Here is a 12,338-nt window from a genome sequence, read left to right as displayed (position 1 = left end):
TTATTCTGTAAATACACAGCTATCGTGGTCTTGGGTCTTCACTCCCAGTCCTGGAGGGCCACCAGTGCGTCAAGTTTTCAGTATAGCCCTAATATGCTCTACCTCCAATGTATACAAATCTCTCTCCTGCATATTCTTTAGGTTTATCGATGAGAGTAGAAAAGTAAATATAAACAGAAGCTCAGGATGTGCTGGGCAACCCTTGAGGTGGATTTGGGGTTTCAACAGGGTGCTTAAGGAGACTATTTTTGGAACTGCTCATGAGGGGTATCATAAGGAATACAGAGAAAGTGAGCAGCAAAAGCCCCTTTCCACATTGGAATTTGACTGTTCAGTATTTTGTTTGAGAAAGCAACCTAACGCTCAAAGTAGTCCAGTGTAGCTGGAGAGTATATCAAGACTTTTCTAGGTGCCCTTGTATAAAGGACAAGAGGCATGCATCAGGAAAGTATTTCTATCCACCACAAAGAATCAACAGTGAGATATGATAGGGGATGGGACAACTTTCTATGAGGAAAGGCTAAAGCAGCTAGGGTTCTTCAGCTTGGAGAAGACGGCTGAGGGGTGATATGATAGAGGTGTATGAAATAACGAGTGGGGTGGGTGGAATGGGTAGATGTGAATCGCTTGTTTACTCTTTCCAAAAATACTAGAATTAGGGGGTACGCAATGAAGCTAGAAAAAGTAGTAAATTTAAAGCAAATCATAGAAAATATTTCTTCACTCAATATGTCATTAAACTCTGGAATTCATTGCCAGAGAATGTAGTAAATACAGTTACCTTAGTGGGGTTTAAAAAAGGTTTGGATAGCTTCCTAAAAGAAAACTTCAAAAGCCATTATTAAAGTGGACTTGGAGAAAATCCACTGCTTATTTCTAAGATAAGCAGTATAAAATGTTTTGTACTTTTTTGGGATCATGCCAGGTACTTGTGACTTGGATTGGCCACTGTTGGAAACAGGATGCTGGGCTTGATGGACCTTTGGTCTGGCCCAGTATAGCAATACTTATGTACTTCTATAAGAAGGCTGATGCAAAGGGAAGTCCAAGGGAGTTACGGATAGCTCCCTAGACTAACCTGGAAGGAATGCTGAGAGGCCCCAGCCTGTTTTCTAACACTTCAACTGTTTTGATAAAAAGCACCAGAAGAAAATGTGGTTTCTGTCAACTGATCACAGCTAGTTACTGAGTAGCCTCTCCGCAGTTGGGGACAATACAGTCTAGTGTGGAGTTATTTCAAAATCACAGGAGTGTGGCTATAGCCCTAACAACCCTGATGTTACAATTTGTTGCCGACCAAAGGACACCATAGGTTGTATGATGACTTAGTAGTTCTCAGATATATGCCCTTGTTTAGCCTTAGAAAGCATCATTCTTAGGAGTCTGGTTGTCTATGGCTGAAAGACCAGTTATACTTTCACTAGAACCTAGTCCTCCTACTCAACAGCATGCAAAAAGTATTAATATTAATTGGCTTAATTCAACTCCATTATTTATTTTAACCATGTTGATAAGTCTGTTGGCAACAGAGAAGATGACAAAGTTAAGCATTAGGAATTTTGAACTTTGTTGTATGACTACCTTGAAGACACATACAAAACACATTTATACCTTTGCTCTTGGCCATTTTTTTTGAAGTAAGATAATTGTTGAATTGTTCCAAATAGTAGATGCAAGCCTTAAAGACATCTACTACTATTCTGTTAAAAATATCAAATACCAAGGTGAGTTGTGATCACATGCTGTAATGTAATCCTATTACATCTGACCTTGCCTGGAAAACATTCTTTGCCAATAAAGAATGTTCTGCTACTGTCTTTAGATCATACAAATGATCTAATTTAAGCTCAGAGTTGAAATGGTTGAATAATGGAGCAGTCTGGTTTTTCTGGCAGTGCTGTATACATCAGTGAGGGAAAAGCAAGATTTTAATTCCTGGCTAGGTCTAGGGTTAGGGGGTGTTACAGAAGCATCTTTCACAGACTCTGGCAGAAAAAGAGTGTATATGGGTTTTGTTTTTTTGTTGGGGGGGGGGGGGGGGCAGTTAATGCATAAATGGCAACAGCCAGTGACCAAATTTGGGAAACATGAGTGCAAAGTTCTTGAAGAGGCTCTATACAAGAACTGTTGGCCACAATGGCTATATTAAGTTGGTAGGGATATAATACAGGGGAACAAAAGACCTGGCTCATTGCAAATGGCTTTGCCATAGAATCTACTGAAGCCACCTAGTCATTGTAATGGGGGGGGGGGGGGGGGGGGTCAGAGCTGAAGCTTTGTACACAATAGGTATTTTTGAGTATTGTTCAATCTATGTGTATATTAGCAGACATATGTTATGCAACTACACTTGTAAGTTTACATATACCGTATTTTACGGACTATAAGACACACTTTTTTCCCCAAAAATTTGGGAGGAAAATGGGAGGTGCGTCTTATAGTCCGAAGGTAGAGATTTGGCCGGCTGGCAGGCCGCCCGGCTTCCCTCCCTCCGAGTTCGGGATCGCCCTCCCCCCGGCCCTGTCACCACTTCTCCCTACTCGCGTGATCTTCCCTGGTGGTCTAGTGATGTCGGGGCAGGAAAGAGCCCCCTCTTTCCTGCCCAGCGCGCTGCTCTCCATCCTCCCTGTATGCAGCCTGACGGTCTTGGCGAGATTCAAAATGGCCGCCGAGACTTCAATTCTTGGTGGCCATTTTGAATCTCGCCAAGACCGTCAGGCAGCAATGCATACAGGAGGATGGAGAGCAGCGCACTGGGCAGGAAAGAGGGGGCTCTTTCCTGCTCCAACATCACTAGACCACCAGGGAAGATCGCGTGAGGGGAGAGGTGGTGACATTGCCAGGGAGGGGGGAGGAGGTAACCCTGAGGGCGATCCCGAACTTGGAGGGAGGGATTCGGACAAGACGCACCGGAGCACCTAGGTTTTAGAGGAGGGAAAAAGCAAATTTTTTTTTCCTATTTCCCTCCTCTAAAACCTAGGTGCGTCTTATGGTCCGGTGCGTCTTATAGTCCGAAAAATACGGTATGTGGGGAATATTCATTAGCATTTTTTGTTTTTCAGTTTAAATATCATGCTCGTTACCCCCCCCCCCCCCCCAAAAAAAAAAAAAAAAAGTTCCTGCCAACTCTATACTGTTCTACACAATTTCCTTAATTTTATATACACATGGAGATTATTCCTGTTATTCAAGATCTATTATTTTATACAAGATGCATGTAATGTGTATGTTGGGAAAAAGCAATAGCCTTTACTGAACAGCTGCACCGCATAACACACAAAGTTAATGAGGGACTAGGATCTTAATTCTTAGGTGCTATACAGCTGCTTACAAATGGGGCATGCATTACAGCACTCATCTTTAATATTGATTTAAACCCTGACTTAATAAAATGGCACAGCATGAACTCACTGTCATTAATAAGTAGAGATAGATGCTGGGTTGAGATGTCTTCCTTCTCTTGCTCAATTTCTGAAGATAGTTCTGCAGTGATGCTTTGTTGCTTGCAGAGGGGACGTTGTTGGTGATTTTGGAAACTGGTAGAGAAGGGTTTTGGTAGTTGCAGACTGGTAGGGGTGAGAACAGAGGGTCTTGCCCTCTGTGCAGGTGAAGAGAGCCAAGAGAGGCACAGCTGCTGACTGCATGGCTTCTAACACAAGCTTCACTATTCACTCAGTGGAACACTCATCGGTTGAATAGTAAATACCATCAAAAAAGCACCAGAGCCTCTTGGGGTTGGAAGGAAATGGAGAGCTGTGAGTAAATAAGTAATTACGTTGACCCCTGGTAGATGGTTAGGACTCTTGAGGAAGCACAAGCGAAACGGGTCCATCGGGACCTCACTCCACAAGAGAGCAGTAACGGAGCAGCTAGCACAGCACAGATCAGTGGTTTTGATTTATGACATTGCCAAAGAAATTTGGGTTTGATATTATTGAAGAGATTCCTTGAGAGGTTTTTGTGCCTATGATTACTTTCACTAAGGGCTCAGAGATTTTGTTTTACAGATTTTCACAGTCTTTGTTAATATTTCCGGTAAGCAACCGAGTTGAGCCACAGTCGTTTGAGGTTTTTCCTCTCATTTCAGCAAATACACAAGAAGTGGTCTATTAATGTGTATATTTGATTCACAGTGCGTTGGGTAATTTTTTGTGGAAATCTTGTGTTAGAACCAATGTGGCACTAATCTACTGCCCATTGCAAAAACTTTCCTCTTCCTGTTAGTGTGTGAGGGATAGTTGGCTCATGCACTAACAGGAAAAAGGAGTTTATTTATTTTTTTTAATTCATGGGCGCTGCACCCCCTCAACAGCACGATTATCTGGTTATGTATGGACATGGCACAATTTTTCTTTTAGGTCTTTAGGTCAGAGAAGCCTATGAATCTGTGTGGCTGAAATCTGCTTCTGCTCTAAAGGGCTCAAATTAAGCCTTCTCCAATACAATAGTGAGCTAGTTCTTTTTCATTGTTCCAAAAAAAAAAACCTCCTCTTATTTATACTCATTAACAAAACATCTCAAATATGTAAACAGTCAAAATACGCTTCTCAGCTGTATTCTTCAGCCGCTTATTATGTATCTCAACTGTGGCATCAACAGAATTTAGAGAAATGATTTGTTCTCTGGTAACATGCTATTTTGGGTTTCTGCCAAATGTAAGTCTACATTCAAGCCAAAAAGTCGTATTTTAATTTTTTCAGATCATAAAATTTTCCACATGGCTACACTATCTCTTATAGTGCTTCATTGCATATTTTTTTAGATGGGCTTCCTTTAGTAACGGCTTCCTTCTTGGAACCTTGCCATACATCACAAATTTTTAAAAAATAAAAAACACAACATTTAGAGACTCTCCTATATCAACCTGCAAAAATAATTCAACTAATCGTCCAAAGAAACTGTTCAGAATTTTAACATAGATGGCATATTTGGGATCAAAATGTTCCATACCACTGAGTTTATTGGAAGATGATTTAACTGTATCCTTTTTTTCTTCATCCAAAAATATCAGTTTTGCAATCCTCTCTTCCTCCCAGTTACCTGTGCTGCCTCATACCCCTTCTGTTCCCAGATGTCACCCCTGTCTCATCACAGTGTACCATCTACTTTTCCTCTGACCAGTCAATAGTCCACTTTCAACCTTGCCTCACTCACTTCTCTAAGCTCATTTCTACTACCAGACTAACCACTTGACCCTTGGACATGTACCAAGCTTGTGGCTTCAGATCCCAATCCATGGCTAATCATTAGCAGAATGAGAGGGGTCACTGGACTGTCAGCCCTCTTTGTAAGAAGCTCTCTCTTAATGCATCACTCCTTTACAAATATGGGCCAATCTCACCTTTAATTTTTCAGCTAGTTTTGGAAAAGAATGGTAAGAAACGCACACCTTATCTACAACAGTTGGGTTCAGACAAGGGACAAGTGGCCCTAGCAATTTCTTGAAACTTTTTATCTCAGGGGCAAGATTTGCTATCTAGGTTGTCTGGCATGGTTTACCATTGGTTCCACTCTTTCCTCTCTAAATATTTTCACTTCACTCAATTACATCAACTTTTTTATTTCCCTGTGATAGCCCATAAAATTCAGTTCTGGCTCAACTCATTTTTTTAATATCTTTGAGTCCTCTCTTTAGTGTAATTCAGAATCATAACATTACTGCCTACAACTATGCAGATGATATCATTATTTTCCTTCCATTATTCTGACTACCTTGATCTTACATCAGTTTTGACATGGCTGAATGAGAATCATCTTACCTTAATCCTGCGAAGACTGTTGCATCCTTCTTCACTGGACCCTTTTTCACCCTCTAGTCAAGGTACAATGAATATCTTAGCTGACACTTTTAAATATATCAGTATCCCCGTCAACAAACAAGCTTTGATCATCTAGCTGCCATTACTATATCCAGTTTTATTACTGTCACTTTCATGCTGTCTATAAAGTCCAGCTTGTATGACTGTTCTGTACACCTTAGTCATCTCATGAGTAGACTGCTAACTATGTATTGTAGGCATCAATTCCAGGTTAGTTAAATGCTTTAATCCCACCCAGAACATGGCCTTTGCATATTTTCTCATGCTAAGAAATTTGATCATGCACTGGCCCCCCCAATACAAAACAGAATTAGTTTAAAATCCTAACACACAAGGTTCTCTTCTCAAATGCTCCCATCTACTTGATGTCAGTCATGCCATACGACCCAATATAAGTGTGCCACTCTGCTTTTGAACATAGACTTAAAATTGCTTCAGTTGTCTACCAACATTTAGATTCAGCATGACAGCTTTTTTTTTTTTTTTACTGTATTGCTCCAGCATCATCGAATGTATTACCCATGACCCTGCATTCAGAACCTTCATATTTAAGATTCAGGTTTATTGGGTTGCATTTGTATCCCACATTTTCCCACCTATTTGCAGGCTCAATGTGGCTTACAGTATGCCGTAATGGCAATCGCCATTTCCGGAATGAGAAATACAACGTATTATTACATTAAAGTTCATAAATGTTGAAGTAAATTATAAAGTAAGTTGGATAAACAGTTCATTTCAGGCATGAGAGATAGGTGACAAATTGATTGAAGCAATCAGGTGTAAAGAGTTCGGTTTTATCTGGTTCTGGTAGAGTTTTGAAGTTAGGTCATTTATGATATCTCATTACGGTATGTCTTTTTGAACAGGTTGGTCCTTAGTAATTTCCAGAAGGCAGGCAGGTCGTGCATTGTTTTTAAGGCCTTTAGTAGTTTAGCTTAAAGGCTCATTTTTTTCAAAAAGCTTTTGTTGGAACTTCCAAAGGGTTAGTTGCTCATTGAAACCTAGGTTCACTACCTTATTTTTTCCACAGGGTTATTGGCTTATTAAGAATCAGTACATGCCTTTCATTATTATTTTTAAAATTTTCATTATCAGGACCAGCTCAGCCTATGAACAAGGTGAGGGATACTGACTCAGGGCACTGGAGATAAATGGTGCCAAAATCCTGGGTCCAGTATCTCTCCCTCTCCTCCCAGTGTGGCATACCTCTATCTCAAACACTCCCCTCTATTTCTACCTTCAAACTCCTAGAAGGTACGGCAGTGGCACCATTTGACACATGCTGTCTGCACTAGCCCAGAGCCTTCCCTCTGCCACTTCCTATTTCAGGTGGGGCAACAGACAGAAAGCTCCAGGTTAGGTACAGGCAGCATGTGTGAATTAGTGTTAGTAGTTTGAAAGTAGACCAGAAAAGAATTGAGAGAAGGGATGCAGCTCTCTGGGGGGGGGGGGGGGGGGGGGGGGGATGCTGGGACAGGAGTCCCCTTTATCACCAGTAGGGGTTGGGGCTTGAGAGGCAGAGATACTGGCTTGTGGCAGAGTGGAGGGAGAGATTGCTTCACATGCAGGGAGGGGACACTGATGCAAAAACTGGTTCAGGGTCCTACAGACCCTTGAGCTGGTCCTGTTTTTATCATCACTAATTCTTGCTTCCATTCCCTGCTTGTCTGTTTTCTTTTGTTCATTCCTATCAATTAATGGTGTTCCTCTCTCAATTTAGGTTTGTACTTTGCTTAGGCTGTATGTATTAGGTCAATAACAAACAAAACATTTGTGGAGTACATGGAATATTTTTCACACACCTTGAGAAGTCTTGGTTACAGAAGTCTGTAGCTTCTTTGATAGTTGCCATCGAGTTCTTGGTTGTCTCCCTGATCCATCTCCTTGTTCAGTCCTTCAGTTTTGAGTGGCATCCTGACCTTAATTTTCTAGAGGATAGTCAGGACTTTACCATTTTTTTTTTTTTTTTACACACAATCCTTAGTTCCTGCCTTTTCATAGCTTGTTCTGGAGGTTTTTTTTTTTTTTTTGCTTGCTATCTCCTTGGTACTAATCGTTGGACCTTAACTTTGAAATACACTGTCCAGGAGAGGAGAGTAACAGAGCTACTAAACATATCCTATCATCAGGGCCGTGCCAACACGGTAAGCGAGGTAAGCATGGCAGGGGGGCGCTCCCCTCTGTGGGGGCACCGCTGCACCGCTCACCTCGCGCGCCCTCCCGCTCCCATTGTTCGACTGCCCACCCTCTTCTCCCCCCCCCCCCCAACATCCCTTTTCTTTTTTTTTCTTTTAAATGTACCTCCGTGGCGGTTCCGGCAGCGCAGCATCAGTGAAGAGGCGGCGCTGCGCTCCCGTCTCTAGCCTTCCCTTCGCTGTGTTCCGCCTTCTGTCATTTCCTTGACGTCAGAAGAAGGTGGAACACAGCGAAGGGAAGGCTAGAGACATCGGGAGCGCAGCGCCGCCTCCTTCACTGACGCTGCCGGAACCGCCACGGAGGTAAATTTAAAAAGAAAAAAGAAAAGGGATGGTGGGGGGAGAGAAGAGGGCGGGCAGTTGAACAATGGGAGCGGGAGGGCAGGGGAGAGACGAGAGCATGGATGCGAAGGGGGAGGGGAGAAGAGGGCTGACCAGGCCAGGCCAACTGGGACATGGGAGCGAGAGGAGCATGGATGCGAGAGGGGGGTCATGGAAGGGAGAGAGGGGAATTGCTGGAAAAGGATGAATGGAGGGGACAAAGGAGCATGGATGGGCATGGATTGGGAGGGCAGGGCTCAGGGAGAGAGGGGAATTGCTGGAAAAGGATGAATGGAGGGGGCAGGGGACAGAGGAGCATGGATGGGAAGGTAGGGCTCAGGGAGAGAGGAGAAATTGCTCGACATAGAGGGGAAGAAAGAGAGATGAAATGAGGGAAAAGGAAGAGAAGAGATAAACTGCACATGGATGAAGAAAATAGGCAGAAGCTGAGGACCAGAAATGAAGAAGAAAGGAGGAAAGGAAAGAAATAAATGGAAAGGAAGCCCTGGAAACGGAGTTAAGAGGATAGATAGCAGCAGAATCAGATACTGGATTTCTAGAATATATTTTTCCCAGTGTTCAGACAGGATGTGAATAAATGGAACAAACACTATTTGATGCATTTTACTTTCAGGGTACAAGGCCATTTTGGAAGAGGCACAAGGTTTGTAGAACCACGGCTTATATTATGACTGATTAAAACTAATCACTGGTAAGGGAAATGAACAAATCATCCAAAATGAAGATTATTCTTTGAAGTTACATTTCTAATTATCACTTGTAACATAGAAGTAGATGTGTAAATCCTGGGGAAGCAATAGTACTGGGGCAATGGAACCAAGAAACCATGATTTTCTGTGTAACTTAATCCTGGTGGAACTGCTTCTTAGGGAGAACAATGGGCAGAGGTCTTTGCCATTCTCTTTCACCCTATTTTGTTGGTAATACATTTTGTAAAACCACAGAATGCAATCTAGAAAAAAGAAAATCCTGGTACAATATACATGAGTAAACAGGACTAAAGAGATGAGTAGGAAACTAAGAGAAAAAAAATACAAAAATACCACATATCAATGTAAAGAAAACACTGAGAATAAATCAAAACACAGGTATGTGCCTTTTCTTGATGTTTATTTTTTCTTTCACCTGTTTGGGATCAGCTCTTATACTTTTCTTTAAGTGAATGATACAATAGGCCTTATTCAAGGACGATTGTTTAGCCTAGTGGTGAGCACCGGGATTAACATTCAGAGGTGAACGTTTCAAATCCCCTATTGCTGCTCCATGTGATCTTGGGCAAATCACTCTTAATCCCCCATTGCCCCAGGTAGAAAGTTAGATTGTGAGCCCCCCAGGGCCAAGGAAATACCTAGCATACCTGAATGTAACTCATGTTGAGCTCCTGAAAAAAAGATGCGAGCTACATCTAATTAAAGTGGTACTCACAACATGCATTTTAGGTATGCCAGTTTTGTGTTTGCAAGTTGTGACAGACTGCAATACACAGAGGTCATAACAATGTCAAACTGCCTGATTTGGGCACTGGCTACAACTTTTCAGTATGTCAGTAAACCACTTGTATAGGCACATCTTTCTCAAACTTGGCCATATACAGTTATCTACATAACAGTGAGAGCTTTTAGCCCACAGGTAGGCAACCCACAAGCCAGTCAGGTGTTCAAGATTTCCACAATGAATATACATGAGATCAATTTGCATACAATGGAAGCAGAACATACAAATCAGTCTCATGCATATTCACTGTGGAAATTTTGACTGGCTTGTGGCCCTTGAGAACAATGGTTGCCACTTCTGCCAGCCCAGGTATGCTTTGGTCTAGAATACTGAAGATCCCTCCCACCTGCCAGTTTTCTCCCTATCCAGATCATTTTGCATATTCACCTTTGGACTCCACCCTCCTGGGTATAAGAGCACAGAAGATGCCCAGTTGCAAAGGTAGCTACATTTAAGATTCCAGCTATGGCACCTTCATGTGGATCTTATCTCCCATACAGATGCATAACATGCTAGAAAAACACAAAACCATATAATACAATTCAGAAAGACAATGACTGAATGTGTAAATTTTCCCTCCAACTGCTGAGCATCTGTCTACCCACAACCACTGCTACCACACATATAGGTGCTTTAAAACAAGGGATTAAAACAGGGTGTATTCTTGAGGAAAAAAAAAAAAAAAAAAAAAGGTCTAGCTTTGTGTCTGTATAGCATAGGCTGCTTGGAAAATATTGCTCAAAATGAGATTGAAGATCATTATTTTACTTCTAAAACAGCTTTTTTTTTTTTTTTTTAACCACTCTCCAAGGGCAGGTTAAAGTGAATACTTTCAGAAGTTACCATCTTTTTCCACTATTTTTTTCCTTAAGCAAACAAAGAATCAACAAAATCTTGTGGTTTAAGAGCACTTTATTGTTCTTTAAGGCTACTTTAAGTACAAAAAAAAAGATGGCCTGCCAAACCTTTTTTTTTTCTTTCCAGGTGAAACGAGGCCACAAAAGAATAGTATATTACAGATTTACAAACATGGAAAATATTTAAAACAGCACTGTAGATCACTTTACTCCATGAAGAAACATCACTGTTCTTTACAAAGGGGTTTTGTTCTTATCCACTGAAATGTTTGTTTTCCCTTCCCTCCCCACTCCAGGCTTTCATGAAACATTTTAAGCACTTTCACTGCTTCCATTTTTTTAAAGTTATGTCACAGAACATGTGGTAATGGCCAAGTCCTGTTAAAGCTGTTTTATATACCTTTTGAACAATACTGCTTGAATAAGTCTTCTCACACAGGCAGGCAGCTATATAGCAGGATTATGGAAACAATGCTCCATCACTGCCTGGGTGACCAATCCTGTTAGCTAGGAATAATTAATAAGTCAAAAAGAACGAGCTCAGAGCAGTTCCAAATTTCTGTATGCCACTATGGTTGGTTCCCTCTCTCAAAAGGCAGTATTATTAGGCTTTCAGGCAGTATGACAAAAGTATATAGCCCTGTTTTAGAAGAACTGAGCATCACGCCATGCTACATGACAAGGTCACTGCCCTAATCGCTTTACTTATCTCAGTCTCAGACAAGTAAATGGTTTACAACATTCAAGAAAGAAAGAAAGAAAAAAAAAAAAAAAAAAAAGGAAAACTGTGTTTAGAGAGAAATGTAATAGGAGTCAAATTTCTTCAGTCCATCTACAGTATTAGTATTTTACTGTTATAATGCTCAGTAGCCTGTAGGAATAACACACTAGTGGCGATTAATGGTAATGCAGTGTCCTCATAGAATAACTGTGTTCCTGCACTTTTTACAGTATTACAGACCAATCTACAACAAAAAAAGATCAACTTTTTTCAAAAAAATGAATGATTACAATAAAAGGATAAAGGGAAAAATTAAATAGCTACACATCATTAACAAATTAATTGTTCCTCAAAAAATACCTACAAATTTCTCTGTACATTCTTTACGCACAGCGTAATGATGGTCTTAAAGTTACTTATATAAAAAAAGTGTTATTTTAATGATTTTTTTCCTACAGAGAGTACGGTACTGCATGCCAAAGCAGATACGCTGACTACCCAGTATGAATGTAATGAAATGTGTGAAACTTAAGGGGGGGGGGGGGGGGATTCTGTTCCTTATAGAATTAGCTCAGTAGCTGCCTACTGAAAAAAAAAACACATCCAATAATCTGATCTTTTTCTTTCTACCCTGCACCTTTTCCCAAAATCAAACTTCTCAAGAAAAGATTTTTTTTTAAATGAAGCCACAATGGACCCAATACTGTAATGCAGTCCACAATACATCACGACTTGTCACCTTTCAACTAAGTAATAAATGGATTTCCTACCTTGAACCAGTTTTGCCAGGTAACCCAGTAGAAATAGCCTTAGTTTTACTGGGATGTTGGAATGTATAGGTGTTGCATATGCATTTTAAGGACAAGGTATAGGATGGGAAGCTCTTTCGTACTAACACAATGGTTTTGTA

The sequence above is a fragment of the Microcaecilia unicolor genome, chromosome 6 (assembly GCF_901765095.1).
Source record: "Microcaecilia unicolor chromosome 6, aMicUni1.1, whole genome shotgun sequence".
NCBI lineage: Eukaryota > Metazoa > Chordata > Amphibia > Gymnophiona > Siphonopidae > Microcaecilia > Microcaecilia unicolor.
This window is presented reverse-complemented; position numbering follows the sequence as displayed.